Source organism: Liolophura sinensis, chromosome 1 (assembly GCF_032854445.1).
Source record: "Liolophura sinensis isolate JHLJ2023 chromosome 1, CUHK_Ljap_v2, whole genome shotgun sequence".
Lineage (NCBI taxonomy): Eukaryota > Metazoa > Mollusca > Polyplacophora > Chitonida > Chitonidae > Liolophura > Liolophura sinensis.
Window position 1 is genome coordinate 42,260,382 of NC_088295.1, and position 18,385 is coordinate 42,278,766.

Here is an 18,385-nt window from a genome sequence, read left to right on the forward strand (position 1 = left end):
TTTATACATTTTTTGTTGCCTTAATGGGAATTGCTCACGAACATTGAAAAGGCTGTACAAAAAGAAGTAGAGCTTCAGAACAGAAAAAAGGAAACAGATAAAACAAATGACAATTTCACCTTCAAGGGGCTATTTAGTGAGGGTAAAAATGGCGCCACCTGCATGACAAAAACTATGGAAGTTGAGAAAAAGAATGTCATGAATTAACAGAGAATGAGGATATCGAACTACAATTTATCACATCTCACGTTTTTCCCAAAGGATAGGAAAGTTGTTCTCAGAACTAACCTGGCTCTTCCATTGCACTGGATAAAGTATACGTGACATAATCAATTGAAAACCAGCGGTGATAACCACATTGTATCAACGTTCATCTCAAACATCTCGGACTTCTCAACGTTAATCGACGCCAGTCCAAAGAGAATTTAATGTCCGTACTACTATTTCCCATGACATTTAATTCTCTTTCAACCCCCTAAATATAAAATAGCAACAGAAACTGGACAAATCCTCAGGGAAGACAAGCGACCTGTGACCATTTCGACAGCCCTGGTGATGAAAACTTGGTTGAAGATGTATTCGCAGGCTGATAAAAAAAAGGCAAAGGACAGAAATAAACACTTACCAGTGGAACTTGATGTTTTCTCACAAATGTAATTCCAAAACGTCACATGAGGATCTGCAGCTGTACAAAACAAAATAAAAAGAACAATGAATGAAAAAATCTCAATTCTCATGCCATTGACGGGCCTTTCCATGTAATTTTAAAAACAATTTTTTTTACTCTCTTTTATAATACAATTTCGATTAAAGACTTTTTTCTTGTCATGAAAACACTAAAGTCTGAATGGATACCAGCTAAACAAAATAGATTTTCTGACATCTCCTGTGAGTTTTTCAATGAATTTATTGAAAATCTCCGTTATTAGTGAAACATCATGGACGACAGTTTGACAAGTGAAATTATAAATGCAGTTAAAATCACTTGAGAAAACTGATCTGATCATCAATGAACACAGTTATGTCCACGTTATGAATAAGTCACCCATTAAGCAAATTAATTGGTTACAGAAAAACTTAAGTCTCCTTAAATTTTAAGTCATCAGACCCTTTTAAGCTAACTACAATGGAATTTGTTTGCATGGACCGGTACTTTATTTATTATGTTTGGCTTACAATCCAAAACAAATTCATAAAGTGTGGAATAGACTACAAAATGTTCAGGGAAGAGAATATTTTCCAACAAAATAAGCTTAATTTTCTTCCACTTGTTGATTAGCTTGGGCCATTTTTGGTCAAATATTACATTATTTGAAAATCCTGACTTTCCTTGAAACCAGCCTATCAGCTGAAAATTCATATCATGTATGTCTTTCTGGATGGGATACGTTATACTTCAAGGTCTCCACAAATGAGCAGACGCTCCGAGCTAACCGATCGCTCGACTGAACAAATTTATGGAAATATACACTTTGGTCATACTGTGGTATTAAGCTTAAATACATACATGGCTTATTAAATGAACGCTATGAATATGTCTACACTTGTTTGACAAATAGCTTCTTCTTAGCGAATATGAAATGGTAACTGGAAACCTTCTGAGTATGTGCATATCACATACCACTCCTGTACCCCTACCTAGCCTAGGTTAAAGATAAACCAGAATGGCACAAATTATCTCAATAAATGTGCTTCTAGATAGACATATTAAAGCTTTAGCCTACATCTTTACAAAACAAAGAAATATCACAGAATTTTGTTGATGTTGTTAAAAAATTGCGCCGACAGCCAAACAGTTTTTGTGTAAACAAATATGGAAACAACAGAGAATGGAAACACTGCAGCACATAAACAGTAATTTGTAGTTAATCATCGAATTAATGAAGAATATTCAACCAAACTTAAACTTAAGTGGACGAAGATACGGCTTCTGAGTTCCAGAAACAGTGTAAACAAAATTTGACAACAAAAGAAACCCGGATAGTAAAGCGCCATCTATCTTGAAGAGTTATCTCCCTTGAAATTATAGGTTTCATTTCGTTATTCGAAGCTTGCATTTAGCCTGTCAATTTTTACACATTGTGCATTCCTCATTTCCACCAATTACTTTGCATGTAAGATTTTCCTTAAAACCCGATCTTCATTTTCAGCCTGTTCTGTACATAAATTATATCAAATTTCCCTGGTGACACCATGATTAATTAGAAAGCAGCTCAACAAATGTTGGCAAATGTGAAAAAACAACGCCTCTTTGAGGCGTGAAGAAGTCTCTCAAAAATGATTAAAAGTATATAAATTTTGTCGTACAATATAGAATATAATTCCAAGTATAGTCTTGCTTTTAAACCAGACATACTGTGAGGCTTTCTTTATTTAATGTAGCCTAATTGTAAAAAACAATGAGAACATGCATGTCAAAATAGGCCTATACAGGCCTATAATTATATCGTAGTTTTCCGTACTGTGCTCTAAATCAGACAGGCCTATAAATACCAAACCCAGTAGGACAAGCCCTCATTTCCAGGCTGTTGTATCAGAGAAAAACTTAGTGAAGCGCAGGTAATAAATGAATCCATCCAACTATTAACACAGTTCTTTTGCTGTCGCGACTGGCGCCTTAGGGGCAGGTTTGCTGTTTGTCGTCAGAATTGTTAGGCGGAGGTGTTCCAGAAAGAAAATTATTTTGCACCGTCTGGAATTTTTATCAACCACGTTGTTAGCCTACACCTCACAGAATCCGAAAGAGAAGACTTGTCAGAGAAAGTCTCTCAGAGTTCTGTACAGGAGAAAGGCCGGACATAGTCTTGATCTGACAACTGATCACGTTCGGTAACCTACTCCTGTCCTGGCGTAATCCGATTTCTGCGCCAGGAGATTTGAGAAATGTGCGACTATCGGATTTGTATCGACTGGCCCGGTTCTTACAAAGCATATATATCATTAAGGTTACCCGCATTGGGTGGTAACCTGCAGAACTCATTTGAGACGTCATAGCGATTTCGAAAACTTCAAAAATCCGATGTCACGAGGGTAAGAGGACAAGGCCAACATCAAAAATTTATACCGAGAAGATAACAAAAGGGAGTTGGGTATCGGTGGTCCCCGCTGGACGATCGGTATGGATTGTCAAGTTCATGCAGAGAAGCAGCTGCATGATTCAAAACCTACTCCATCAATACGGCGTGATATAAAAGTGTTATTATTGAAAACAGCTCACGTAGGCCCCACCTGTATAAAACAATAATCAGCTAGAAATGCATGAATGCTTCGGGTTTAACGTCCTACTTAACAATTTTTCAGTCATATGACCACAACAATCTGGTGGGATAAACAAATTATTTGGACACTTACATTAATCTACATATAAGAAGCGTTAAATCGTTTTGCTACATCTGAACAAATCACGGCAAAAAACATGTAAATTGAGACATAAGTTACTCAACACCAGAAAAAGTCTCAGCGTAGGACTTAAGGCTGCGCTGGGGAAGTAATCGGACACACGGGTAGATGCTGACTGATTGGCGTAGCCGCTAATAGAGATAGCGGAATGGAGGCTTCCTACTTATTCGAGTGTCTGTTAAAGTTTGATTGGTCTAATCGTATCCCAGCACGCCTGATCGTTAAAATTGGAGAAATGAGAATCTGGACTGAGGAACGCTTCCACCAATTGAATAAATTGCAAATAATGCATGGTATTTCGGTTAACTCTGTAGCCGTTAGTCTTCGGGCGATGTTTAATTGGATTGTCTGGGCTTATATGTGACACAAAGAGAATAGGAGAAAGTTCCAGACGAAAGATATGGAGGTATTTGCGTCTGATTATCTCCAGCGTACAAAGACAAAACTTTCCCAAAAGTCGTATAGCCGAGTTTTAAAATCCAATATTTTCCCGAATCTTTGCATAATGTCCTACAACAGCATTCAGGGTGTCCGGGGAGGATAGAGGCTTACATAATGCCTGGTAATGAAACAATTCCCAGATCATTAGCAATGATCAGAGATGTATTGTTTAGCCTTTGAAGCGAAATATACATTATCTCACTTAACAACTGGGCTTGGGAAGGCCGGGGAAGGCGGGGAATGGAGGGGGGTGTTTGGTAAGGATATTTATCATATCAAGTAATTCGAAAAACAAAACAAAAAAACCCCCAAAGGTATGCTAACCCAAAGTGCCTATTTTCTATTTTGACATAAAGTTATTATCAATCACTGAAAAGAAGTTAAAAAAATTCTGAAAAGGGTTTGTGAAAATATCTAATGCCTGCATACTGGGCGATATGGCCCAAAATGGCTATCGTTTCCAGATAAATTGATATATCATTTTACATGACAAGTTAAGAAGCGGTTAATACATATACACAAATATGCATCCATGCTCTAAAACCGTATCAGGGAAATATGACAGAGAGCCCATAATTATAATCGTAATTAAATGAATTTAACAACGTTGCTTTTTAGCTTATTTGTACTAAATGCTGTTCAGGTTTACAGTAGTATTGTATCTTCAAAAATCCATAGATAAATTGCCCTCCCTCACCTGCTCCCATTGCCTTGGCGACAAAAGTGGCATAGGATCGTTGCAGACCACTTGTCACCAATATGGTCCTTAGGTCGGTCGATGGTTTACGCCGGGCGCTCCGGTCGTTTTCACCCATAAAACTGACCATCATGTCAGTCACCAACCATCTTCTGCGACGGGACATTTTACACTGCCCAATCCGTATTTGATCAAGTGTATACTATCCACGGTGTTACTGACACCATGAGACTGCCGAGAGATTCGAAACAGAGACTTGAAGATGGTGAAATCTCCATAACTCAATATGCTGATCGCACCTCTTATTTTCTACATCTTGGAAAGCTGTAATATCTTGAAACTGAATAAGTATTATTAATTTAAATAAATATTATTAATGTAAATGAACCTCCTGCATAGAACCCCTCTGTGTTTATCGGATTTAATCCGGATAATCCTTCTATTGTGATATGACTCTCCCTCACCCCCATTCCACTTTCGCCACCTCCCCATTTCTATTTCAAACACAGAAGCACAGAATGCGATGACCGTTTATGGTACAAATAATCGTCAATGCTGTACTGGAGATCAACCTCCAGTTGCTCCGCGTTAGCAAGCATCTGGCTTAGTTACAATACTAATATATGAGGATAATCTGGTCTCAGGGAGAGAGGAATTTCACGTAGACTGGGATCTACCCACCCCCACTAGCGACCCAGATCTGTGGGCAAAAGAGGTCAGCAGATATGGAGCAAATACCTATCGGGAATCGATAGACATAAATACTTATTAATCCGGGTAATTTGGCCCGGGGCGCCTGCCCGTATGACAACTATATATCGTTACACGACAAAGGACAAAGGTTGTGACTCTTAGTCTGGACTGGAGATAGTGCAGACCCTGCCTAATGTACAGTCACAATTTATCACATTTCCTCATGAGTCAAAGTATGAAATGCCGACTTAAACGTACACGGAGCCATTGCCCCCACGAGGACCATAAGCAAGAAACTAATAACATGACCGGTAAAATATCTACGCAGTTTTGGTTTTCCTTCCATGACTAAAACCATAGAGCACAGTTACACTGAAACACTATAAGGTATTACAACAACGTAGGCTACACCAATATGTTTCTCACAATCTGTTATCCATGTATTGATCCGAGCTTTAAATGAACATAGATCAATAGCAGGAAAATAAACTTGTATATAAATACATCAATATCAACCATGTACAGGGAAAACCGTAGATCTTTAAATATTAGTCTCACTGGAGATGAATATAAGGGGGGAATCCTCTCCGTCGGTAGTAAGGGCAAAGATCAGATGTCATTTCATGGAGCCCCTGTATTTCACGTTATCTTGGTATTTCACGTTATTTGTGTATTTCATTTTAACTCCGTATTTCACACTCCCTCCGTATTTCATGTTATCTCCGACAGTTGCTGGTGAATGTATGGACTACTCCTATATACTGGAGCGTCATGTAAATATAATATGTCTGAAACGGTATTGACAAAATTCCAAATAGCACGAAGGCGCAAATGGCAAATCATAAATCAGACAATCACATCTGTCTGCGTATGCTTCTTCCTGCCACCATATATAAAGCTCTTAGGAGCCCAAACCAGTAGTAAATACTATTAACTGGCAAAAATCCGTTTCTATATTATCATCTTTTACAATAACACCTGCTTCATGTCAAAGAGGTAGCTAAATTAGTGTGTCCGGAATCCAACTTATGGATTAATGACCAAAATTTTATACAAACTTCATTTCTTCAATTAAATGTATAGCAACAATATTATAAGTTAAGTCTGCAGCAACCTGACGATGCTCGTGGGTTTCCCACGGGCTCTACCTGGTTTCCTCCCACCATTCGTCTAACAGAGGCATGATCAAACATACATGACGATGTGGGCAGATTTGGGTTGACACTGGCACAATCTGGATAAAATTTTTCGCGATTTGTCGATTGATTTATGGACTTCCGACACAGTTTTCGGTGGCTAATGTATTCGTTATACACTATACAACAGTTCTGACCTTGGTCAGTGTATGTGACCAGTATGGAGACCTCTTAAGGACACCTCTGCATGCGTAGGACTTCAGCAGACCTAGGATGCATTTCATTATTATTGTACCCTGTTCTGTAACGCTCAGTACACTTAACCTTATAAAATTGATTTTTATTATTGATTTACACAAAGCCTTAAGAGAGTATCTCTGGTCCTGGAGTTACAGATGAAAATGACCTACACTACGAGACGAAATCAATTCTTGTTCTCCTGTATATATGTTAGGCGAATGGCAGCTGCGCAAATATCTGACAAGCCACACTTTACCACGCATTTCTATATACTGTTGGCTCTTTGTGCAAGAAGCGGTCGGTTTAAATTCTATTAAAAGCTGTCAGTCATACAAATATAATGAACTCAAAATTATGCAATAAACGATGCAGGTCTATATATATGGAGAAGTGTGTTACACAGTAAGCCTTAATGTCAGTGCCCTGAACCCGCAGCTTAACCGGAAAGGCGTATTGCATGAGTACTTTGGAAGTGTATCTTGTTTTTCATTTTATACGTTGCCGACAATAATCACATCAGCACATTTTATCAGTATACCTAATTAAGTAAATGGAATGGTCGTGTGTTTTCCTCGGGCACGGCCAGGTTTACCCATACCATAATGCTGTCCGCCGTCGTATAAGTTAAATATCCATTCGTAAAATACGTAAAACACCAATAGTAAAGTGAATGGCTCATGTTGATAAGCAGAACACCCATGTTGAAAGAAAGGGTGTCAGAATTTAATCGACAGATCAACAGGCAGAAAGAACGACCGCCTTGCAGAGTTGCCCATAGTCGTAGATAAAAGGGGTCTTTACTTTCCCAAATGTGACACATACCTTATCCATTGCATCAACCGAATGCCGACACTCTTCTGAATTGTGAATGGACCATTTCGCCCACACATGATCGTAATTACAGAATGCGTGCTGTTATATGTGATGTAGTCAGATATGATACCTGATAGGGCATCGTTGCAAAGTTAGCCCGGGGCACTACGATACGTTTTCCCTGTAGTTGTACTTTCACAGTGTACAATGCTCTTCAAAAATCCAGGTCGGCACCTTTCTGACATAGGTTACAAGTTGACCAGGTAATACTGTCGATACACCCACGGCTTGTCAACAGCTCTGTATTCACATTACGACAAAGAGGGTCAGAACCCTGTCATTCCACGCTCCCGAGAAGCAGTCCTAGGTGACCATTATAGCTTCTGCCTGGTGTCCGGTAATTTTTCTTGTGCACCTATAGACGCGTTGAAAAATGTAACTCAACCGTTATCTTTTATGACAAACAAAGAAATCTATGCATTTATACAAAGGTGAACGGTTTGAGCCTGGCCTAGTTTGAGCCCTTCCCTCACCTAAGACGCCTGAATACGTCATGACCTAGACCCGATGTTGTGGTATATCCCTGACTATCACATGGCCAGCTGTGCTTTACACCAAAAACAATTAATCTGTTAATTTTCATACAAAGTCTGTTATCTGAGTGATGCTAGAAAGTATTTTGTTATTGCAACATATTATTCTACTAAATATAACATAAATATTGTATTAATTCAACGTTAAAAATCCATTAGACGAATAGATATTATGCTCAATATGACACAGTATTATGTCATCATAACAGAATGCGTTCTTGCATCACTCAAACAACACACTTTTTCTTAATATTACCAGGTTAGTTTTGAGTGTAAGTGATGCACATGTCAGAAACAACAGAACACAGTTTGGAAAAAAAACCCAGCTCGAGTTGTATTAATGAGTTGCTGCGTTAGACCTTATGACTTACGTAATTATATCCCTTCTCCTCTGTCATTCGTCAGATCAAGTGCGCTGGTGACACACTGTAAAGTGACCCACTGTACAAACCACGATGAGCGCGTCGCAAACATCGCAAATCACCATACAAGCGACAACAATAACTCAATTAAACTGAAATATAGAACTCCAATCACATCTCGTCTACTAACTCAATTCGTAGAGCAGTGGAACAAAGTTTGATGCCGGATTCATTACATTAACATTTATGAATTTACCGGTGATTTACAAATCTTTACAGCAAATAATAATTCTAAATTAAAATTAGTGATGGTCAGCCAGAACACCTTAGAATGAATGAATGAATGCTTGGGATTTTACCTCATACTTAACAATTTATCAGTCATATGACGACGAAGTCATTAGGTGCGTGTACATATCATGTGTCTTCTTGTAGCAGGGCGAGTTCATGTCGCCAAAGTTCTGCCGCCACTTAAGTATCATGCCGAAGAGACCAGGCATGATACCCAATCGAGTCTCATTATACTGACACCCGGCCAACCAGTTATGTTTCCTTCATGTGTGGGGGTGAGGTGGGAGAGGGTGGGAGGGGGGAGGGTGTATTTTTTATGCACATTTTTATGGAGGAAACACGGGCATCAGGTACTTGGCAAATCTCTTTACTTAAAGCCCCAGTGCAAATACCGACAGCTGGATTCGAATGTGTGGGCTAATGATTTGAAAATCAACCACATTTTCTACATATCTCAAAGTCGCATTCACGGCCCATAAAAGCTTTAAGAGATAGCCCAACACACACAATACATAAAATTCAAAGGACTTCGCATACAAAACGATTACCTGCATTCACAAGCCTTCTGAAACAATGTCATATAAAGATAGTTACAGGCGTTTATATGTACTAAACCACATACATGCCGTTAGTAGTCAGAAAAGGCATTGTACATTTGGCCCCTGTTCAGTAACCCAACCACAAACACACAATTGTTCACTTCTTGCAATGTAATACTTGGGTCAATATTAATCATTTATTTATTTATTTATTTATTCATTTGGTGTTTTACGCCGTGCTCAAGAATATTTCACTCATACGACAGCAAAGGCCTTCCCACATACGGTCTGAGAGGAAGCCAGCATGAGCTGGACTTGAACTCATAGTGACCGCATCGGTGAGAGACTCCTGGGTCATTAAGCTGCGCTATCGCGCTAACCAACTGAGCCACGGAGGCCCCCTAATATGAATCATATGTGATAACTTAAACAGCTCCTAGCCAATCAGGTATGGAAATTGAACTGCAGCACATCATGCCCAACAATCACGTAAGACCTGGGTTAGTGATGAAAACACACTTAAGCTTGCTAATTATCAGCTGTAAGCGCACGAAGGGCATGTCACCCTACGCGGAAGTGCAAGGAGAAAGGACTTCAGATAATTAGCTTCGTGGTCACACTATTACTCGACACGAGATCTGTGAAATTAAAGCCCTACTATATGAAAATGTAGTTGATTTAGTTGATGAAACACCTGACTGATTGATGACGATCTGAAGGTTTGCATTTCCGTATATATATTACATATGATGATAAAATGTATGGAAAAGGGGTACTGTAATACCAAAGACTGAACGCGTCACCTCTTTACTGAATAGACACCGAAGTCACGCTTGCTCCATAGAAACCAGATATATACATATCGTCAAATAACCAAGGCGGTGAACACAACCCTATACAATGCGTTCTTAAGAATTCGATGCCAATTAACAAGGAGCCGCTCAACGAAACCAGTAATGAGAATCTATATTAGACTAGTTACGTTGTATTTCCGACTACAAGGCCAAACAAGATTCATGTTTCACCATGCATCTTATGTGCAGGACAGGCTCTGCAAATGTATATGAAGTCAGGATTGTGATTCTTGGTCGTTGCAATTACCAACATGGGGTTAAAACCGTGGAAAATTCAAGTGCACGTTCTTTTTAGGTTCACAACTAGTATTATTAATTGCTCGTACAGCTCTTAAAAAATCACGAGGAGTTGTTTTAATAACTGTGAACAATTAAATGAGCCAAATACACAATGATATACCACGTTCCCACCGGTAATTACCGATCGAGTTCCTCAAGGGTAACAAAAATGGACTATTTCTTTTCACCACTACCTGAGAATTGGGGTTATTAAACAAGGCTTTCATACTAGTGAACCCAGATGTCGTTTCACATATTCAAATGGGACAACTTGGCAAATTGTCATGGGATTCTTGGAAACGTGTATATAACACGCAATGAACTCATCCGCAGCTTACGACGTCTAAGACTTTAAACTTGAATATTCATTTGATATTAGAAGAGGCGAGTGACCCTTGGTTTAGATTGGTAGATACACGGTCAAATTATATTCCACGAAACATGACGTACACCGATCTCGTGCTCAAGGAAATGAACGTCACGCTCACAGAGTAATAACCCACGTTCACGTGGCAATAGCCAACGATCTCGTGCTAATATCCAACGATCACGTGCGTTTATTCTACTACAGTTACCTCCCTTCGTGTGACCCTTTGAAGCTACGCTATGTACAAATTCAGCGATTCAAGACATCAGTTGAGCAAGTCCCCTGTTTTTTCCGTATGATGAAGCATATAGCGCATGCTGGGATAACAGAAATTGTCAGTTCTCGACAAGTAATATTCAATCACTCCTCTCGAACTGACAATTTAAATCGCCGTATTTATACATCGATAGCGGAGCTTCAAAGATGTAATATTGCATGCCGTCCTTCCGTTCGTCACATTCGCAGGCTAATTGGACAAATATTCAGTCACTGTCTGCTTGTGTCAAGACACACGGAATTGTCAGGAGAAACTGTGATATTACCCCTAAAACGCCATTTTCAAATACGTGTTTCCACAATTCAAGATAAGGGTTTATGAGGTAGCCACTCCCAACTGAAGTGTAGTTTAACAGACAGGAAGAAAGGCTTCTATCATTTCCTCATGTGCAACCTTCCCCTTTGATTTTAAAATGTATTTCGGTATTTAATGTGATGAAAATACACAATTCTGAGTAATTCTTGACCAGTGAGCACCTGTTACGTGTGACCATTTACCTACTTTGTCACTCAATCCTCGCTGTTCTAGTTTTGCTCTCTATGCTGTTGTCTTTTAATACATATTGGGAAAACATAGCAAGATAAGGATGCATCGTATACACAATAGCCCACAAGCACATAGCTGAAGCCCCCACATATAATGACTTATACAGAAAAAGTGCCTTCTAGCAACGTACAGAATATCGCCTGGTCTTCTCTCTACCACAGGTCAACAGGTTCAGGCTGGGAATTTACACCCCCTAATGACTCGTTTCAGAGGCGAAAGATGGCTGGATTTTTCGTGCAAATGATGATGTTTAGCTGGATTACTACAGAGTCGTTCGGCACCTCAAGGGGGACATGTGTCCCATGATGAATGATCAGATTCTGCATACTAATTGCTCCCTAATGGCAGGTATGGGAGACAACCAGACCTATCAACATCAGCAACCAGTCGTAATTTCATACGAAAGAGTTGACATCCTGGAGGCCATGCAGCAAAACGTTGTTTGCCGCGAGCGAAAAGAGGACTAAATCTGAAGAGCTCAACAGCACGCAAACAGACTTGTTATCCTTTCTTTTCAAAGCTGACGGCGCTTACATGTTGCTCCTAAGTGACTAACGTGCTGATTAAAGCCGGCCATGTTTACCAAGGCATGGAAATTTATCTGGCTCTGACACCACGGTATTTGCACGATCTTCAGAATTTGATTTTCATGCACGGGTGTGAGTAGTAGGGATAAGATTCCTGGTCAGCCGACATAACAGGCATCAGTGAAACTTCAAGTGCTTATCATTGGATGGAATAGATGTTTTGCTTTAATCTAAATCAAAGACTTACATGTACATGGTTCTATTTGAATTGGTTGTTCTCATTTTCTTGTCTTTTTCTGGAGCAGCCTGCAGCATGTTTAGTGGCTTTTAGCTGTTTTATTTAGAGCCCTAAATTATCATTTTTTAGAATTGGTGTTTTATATTGTAATGAAGAATATTTTTCTCATACGACGGCGGCCAACATTGTGGTGGAAGAAAATCAGACAAGAGCCCGAATGAAACCAAGACCTTGAGCAGGTTGCTGACGGACCGGAGCATGAAATGGACTTGAACTCACAGAGAGATCATTGGTGAGAGGCTCTTTTGTCATTGTATTGCGATAACATCCAAAGTCGTAACGAACAATGTAAAATTGTGTTGTCTAGCCATCTTCTGCCAGCTGAATGACACATACGACGGCTTCCTTCTGATTTATATTATTAACACCCAGCCGATCCAGCTGCGCATATCTGAAATGTGCTTTGTCTGCATTATTAGTTGTGTTTTAGCGCTGAACCTGGGAGATGCACGACATGCAATCCATGCATGGCAGTGTTTGCAAACCGTGATCACTTCCATTAACAACTCCATCAAATTATGATAGAGTAGTTCTGTTACGTCAGCAAGTTTTAGCAAACGTGACTTGGTCTCAAAAATGCAGTTCTGAAATCTGCACTCAGTTCGTTCTCCTTTCAAAGGGGAAATATTCTATAGGCTAGTTGGTGCTTTTCACCTTTATATTCAACAGAAATAAACCTCGTTATTTTCTTGTAACCCTCAACATAATTGTATTTTGGTGTTTATGAATCACACATGCTTATCACGAGAGAAGGTATGAAGGAATCATACTCCGCACTTTGGTGGAATAGAACCACAGATCGTTATTCAGCTAACGAAAGCAATATTGAGCACACCTATAGACAGTCTAACCTTTTGTTCTTGTAAGGCCAGCAGATGGGAATGTCCGTCGAAGTGGCCAATAGATTTTCACACAACTACAATGTACGAGCACGACTACTCCGACTCCTCAATCACAAAATAAATCCTATATCTGGCCGTGGAAGCTCGCGGAGGAAGAAGCCTTATCGGTAAACCATGAAAGTTTAACACACACAGGACATCCGGATGGGTTTAAAGGCACGGACATGTTTCCCTGTATGAATGATATTTATTTATGTCAATGTTGTCTAACGCCATTTTTCCGAACCGCTTCGGTGGTCTAGTGGTTAGAGCGTCAGCCGGGAAGTCGGGAGAAATGGGATCAAACCAAGTTCGAGTCATGTCAAAGCTACTTGTTGCTGTCTCGCTCAGTAATGAGAGTTACAGCAAGGAAACAAGACTGGTTGACCGGTGTCAACACGATGTGGCTGGGTCGGGTGTCATTAGCATGATGATTCAGAGGCGCCAGCACTTTGCCCCGCCACAAGAAGAAAGTATATATACACAGACCGTCATATGACTGAAAAATGTGTTTAACATGACCTAACAACGCAAGCATGCTTATACATACATTTAACGCCATTCTCAAGAATTTAACGCATGCCAAGTTAACGGCAAATAAGTGGCTTTTTGTACGATTTCGCAAATGTCCCCACGAACACAGAGGGCCGCTTATTGTTATCAGAACCCCCCAAACAATGAGAAAGTGGGGGTAGAGAAATTTCTTGGATTGAACCAGCATCTCGTGAACCAACTGCTTCCACTAACCATAGTTCTGCTTCAATACACTTACCAAACAGCCGATGAGCTACAGAAAAGATTCTGTCTGCCAATTCAATTCTTGGGACATGACTGATCGTCTTCCGTGCAAATACAAATACATCATGTTGTTACAATGACTTGATAAAATTATTTTCCACTACAATGCCCGCGACATCACGGTATTTTTTTAGTACGCTAATCTCAACAACATACTTGTTCACCACATTATCGCATTCTCCATTTTGGCTACATGAATATATTTATCTACTACAATGCCCTCGACATTCGCTACTACAACAATTTAGATAACTACAACATTGTCTAATGTTCACGGTATTATCGTCTTTCACAACAAAATATTGTAAAATGCAATGATTTGTTATTGCAAACTTGTCTGCCACATTATACTGACTCACAACTTTTATCCCAACTATCCCCTGCAGGTGTCTTTGGCATTAAAGTGATCCGATTTTGAAAAAAGGTCTATGACATGACAGTTGTTCATCATTCTGTCAACGATATCGTTGATACCCGCAACAATACCCCTGGTATTATAGTGATCTTTATCTCTTTATAGTTGGTCACTAATAAATCCGTGGAGATCTTAGCTATCCGGTACAGTGTCACTGGTGTTACATGGTGATCTGTCTTTGATAACCGGTCTACCACATGAATATTGTTCCACTACACTTTATTCACGACGTCCAAATCATCCACTACAACTGTTCTTGACGTTACCGTGATTTTCTATGGACAAAATGTCTACCTAACTACTACCTAATACTCACTACCTAATAATCTACCGCACTTTGCAAGATTTTATAATATCTGTCTTTGTTATCAAATATATCAACTGACTGATAGTGTATACCTCATTACAGCCGTCAACAACTTTGCAAACCATATGATAACTATACAGCACTGCACGGCCGTTCATTATCCCTAAAGGCATGTCCACGGAGAAATAATCCCAGGTAGAAATTTGCACGAAAACTAGAGATCAGCCACCAGTTGAAAATGAAGCCATACTTCAAGTTTGATAACGTACTAAACTCCAGAATCTGTTAATGTAGTAGAGTGACGGACTGACGTACGGATGGATGAACAGACTGGGTGCCTTAGGCTTCATCGGTACAGCAGTTTTAACTTCGCCTCACGGCTGGACACAAAGGTTCCCTAGATTAACAGATTACATAATACTTCTCTGTTTTGTTACAACATTGATGGAACCTCACCAGATAAAAGAAACGACAAGAATGAAATAGGAAGGACAGTGGCCCGAGGATAAAATAATATGCTGCTAACGACACTGTAAGGGAAGCCATACTGTGCCAAGCAAATAAATTTCCTTTTTTGTCGACAATTTTGTTCTCATCTCCAAACACAAAAACTGAACCGATGTGAATAATGAATTCGCGTTAAGTAGGCATTTAGAGCAAAACCCACTTAAAAGGGTTGCAAATCCGTTGAATTTCAGCAGTCTTTTCGCGTACCTTTCGTGTTACGCTCCTTAACAACGCCTAAAAAGTTGCTGAAGTGATGAACAAACCTCTGCACTAGTAATGAAATATGCAATGTAATAAAGTCATTAATTCCAGTGTCATTCGGGCAACTTGTGAAAATCCAGTGGTCAGTGGACAGAGCGCTAGTATGGTCATATTACACGAATGATCCCTTAACGTTATAGACGACCGGGTTAAAGACTCTAAAAAGTTAGATTAAGAGGTATAGCAGAGCTATGTCTTTAAATTGGCTATTTGCACTTGGAATCGATGCCGATTTAATCAGCTAAACGATCTTTCGCGCAGATTTGAATGGATTATTACCAACTGCGGTGTAGACACCCCGCAGTTACCAGAAAAATCTGTTATTATTTGATATTCTGACACATTCTGCAGAAATAAATCAGGCAACGCCAAGGCGTAATCGTTAATGTCTGGGCACAGGTCTAACATTTTACAACCCATGATGATGTCCAAGATTCAATATGCAATAGAAAATACAACAAAGGGTCTATGCATTTCTCCGATGTTCCAGGAAGTGCTACAAAGGCGTTACTTTGGCCCACCTTAAGGCGTTTTTAGTCAATGGTCAAGTGGAGAGCTCAAAATGACATAGGGTTTCTGCTCCAGGCCTATGCTCATCGAGATAGCACATGGGGGGCACGTTGTGAGTATCTATTTTCTAGCTACCCGAAGGGCTTATATCATGTCTTGAACGAAGCACGGTGTATTGTTTCAGAAGATTACTTAGTGCTGCCTCACCGATCGGTTTTGCGCCTACCCACACTATGTGGGTCATAAAGGCCATCGAACCAAATGACGGTCAAAAACATTAACTGCTTAACTGCTTGTCCTTCTTCTCTCATTTGTTTTCTCCTGGTTTAAACATGCTCTCGCCACGTTGTGGCAGCAGGACTGCCGAAGTGGAGCAGAGTCCTATCACTCAATCAATCTCTTGCAATTGTTCCTCTCTCCTAAGACAAGGTAAAAAGGGACTACCATAGCAAAAGTGAGTGATGAGTGCTTAGGGTTTAACGCCGTACTTAATAATTTTTCAGTCGTATGCCGACGAAAAAGAACCGCCGCGTTGCAGGACGGATTTCCACCCCTTTTTTATCCAGCGCTGCTTCACTGAGACTACTTACTGAAGGCAAGTAAGCTGCCGCGCTCAAGCCATTATACTGATACGGGTCAACCAGTCGTTGCACTATCCCCTTAATACAGAGCGCAAAGCGAGGAAGTTACAACTTCCTCTTTTTTAAGGTCTTAGGTGTGACCTGACCCAGGATTGACCCTGGATCTATCGCAACCGAAGCCGACGCTCTACCAACTCTGCTATCGGGGCCAGTCATCATAGCAAAAGTCAGCTTATTAAACGTCAAAGGAACTAATGCAGGCGTTTTCGGTTCATTTTCCAACTCTCCTCAATCATGCTCAACAAAGTTAAGAGTAAGCCTGAAATGAAATGCGCTAGGAATTAATCTTTTACACCTACTTCAAACCAGACAAAAGTCAGGCAATGAGCTTGTACATTGTACGTAGCTATTTAGATATATGCACCAAGATAAATTCAAAGAGTGTATATATTATTCGTAAATGAAATGGTTTGCATGTTACCATTATTACATAACAACCATATGATGAATTCAGTAATGAAGTTTCAAATAAGTACTTTCAATATTTCAAACGGCAGACGTAGACATCATAAGTTATCGCTCAGAGACGAGTCTTAGTATTACATGTAACTTTCATGGAATAACATTATTAATTTTCATGTCATAGCATTATTCCATTTTTCATCGCATTCACGGAATAATCTTATTCAATATTCACGGAATAACCTTCTTCCATATTCACGGAAAAGCTTTATTCCACTTCCATCGCTTTGGTTTGACCTATCACTTCTCTGCAAAACTTGAGTTATACAGCTGACACCGTTTCCTTATTTACCAAGAATACGAGTTCGCAGGGTTGGATTAAAGGCAAATTTTTCCAGGACTACAACAGCAAAATGTGGTATAAAATATCAAAATTTAGGAACAGAATCACATTACATTAAAATCCTTAACGTTAATTTGCACGGCAGCGCTAATTTAGTTTCTTAAAGACTAAATATAAGCGTCAGGTCCAGCATTAGTATACCATTCGTAGTCCGTATACCATTCATAGTCCGTATACCATTCGTAGTCCGTAAAGGGCGTTCCAAGTTGATAATCGCAAGATTCATTTCCACAACAACGTTTAAAACCAGCTACCAAAGGTATGTAAGAAATTATACAAATAGGAAATAAAGCCAGTAACACACAAGAGAGAAGCTGTCATGAGTCATGCCGGGCAGACAGTAGATATTCCAGGCATAAATTTCGTATCAAATTTCAAATTCGTAGTCCACGAATGAGTTCCAGGTCAAATAACAATTAAACAAGGTATCTAAGTCGCGATTTGATTGCAACTGTTCATAAAGGTATCATGCAGATGTAATGAGCAAGGCTGCCTTTACAGCCCCTAGCCCCAGGTTAAGCGGTATTATATACTGTCAATATGTAAGGATCTCATACTACATGAGGCGCCATCTACATGACATGCTGGTCTGTATAAAAGCTGTCTACAAAATAGACGGTTACACTCGGCAACCAGCGCCATCTAAGATGTTAAATACCATGTTCGCGAAAGACATGTACATAAGGATAACAGCGCCGTCTATGTGGTAGATCACAATGTAGATCACAATGCAGATCGCAAGAGATTCTGAATGCTCTGTCCATACCTGCCAACGAGAGTGTTATACTCATTGTAAAATTTGAGAAACTTAGAATGAAGGCGTTTGATGGAGTATAGTTGACAAACTAGTTTTTGAACTAACAACTTGTGACGCAGATTAAAGTCATCACAATTAACGCAAGATCTGA

At 39.7% G+C, this 18,385-nt stretch overlaps 1 protein-coding gene across 4 annotated transcripts in view; it reads right to left on the reverse strand.

Moving 5' to 3' along the window:
- LOC135467130 (FMRFamide receptor-like) overlaps positions 1-18,385 on the reverse strand; it is a 119,723-nt gene that overhangs the window by 46,355 nt on the left and 54,983 nt on the right. For 3 of the 4 annotated variants that reach the window (XR_010444162.1, XM_064744903.1, XM_064744895.1), the window contains exon 4: positions 626-685. The gene's annotated coding sequence lies outside the window, so the exon portion shown is untranslated. Of the gene's footprint in view, positions 1-625; positions 686-1,901; positions 1,960-18,385 lie in introns of those variants that run through there. The other variant, XM_064744911.1, reaches the window with a different exon arrangement.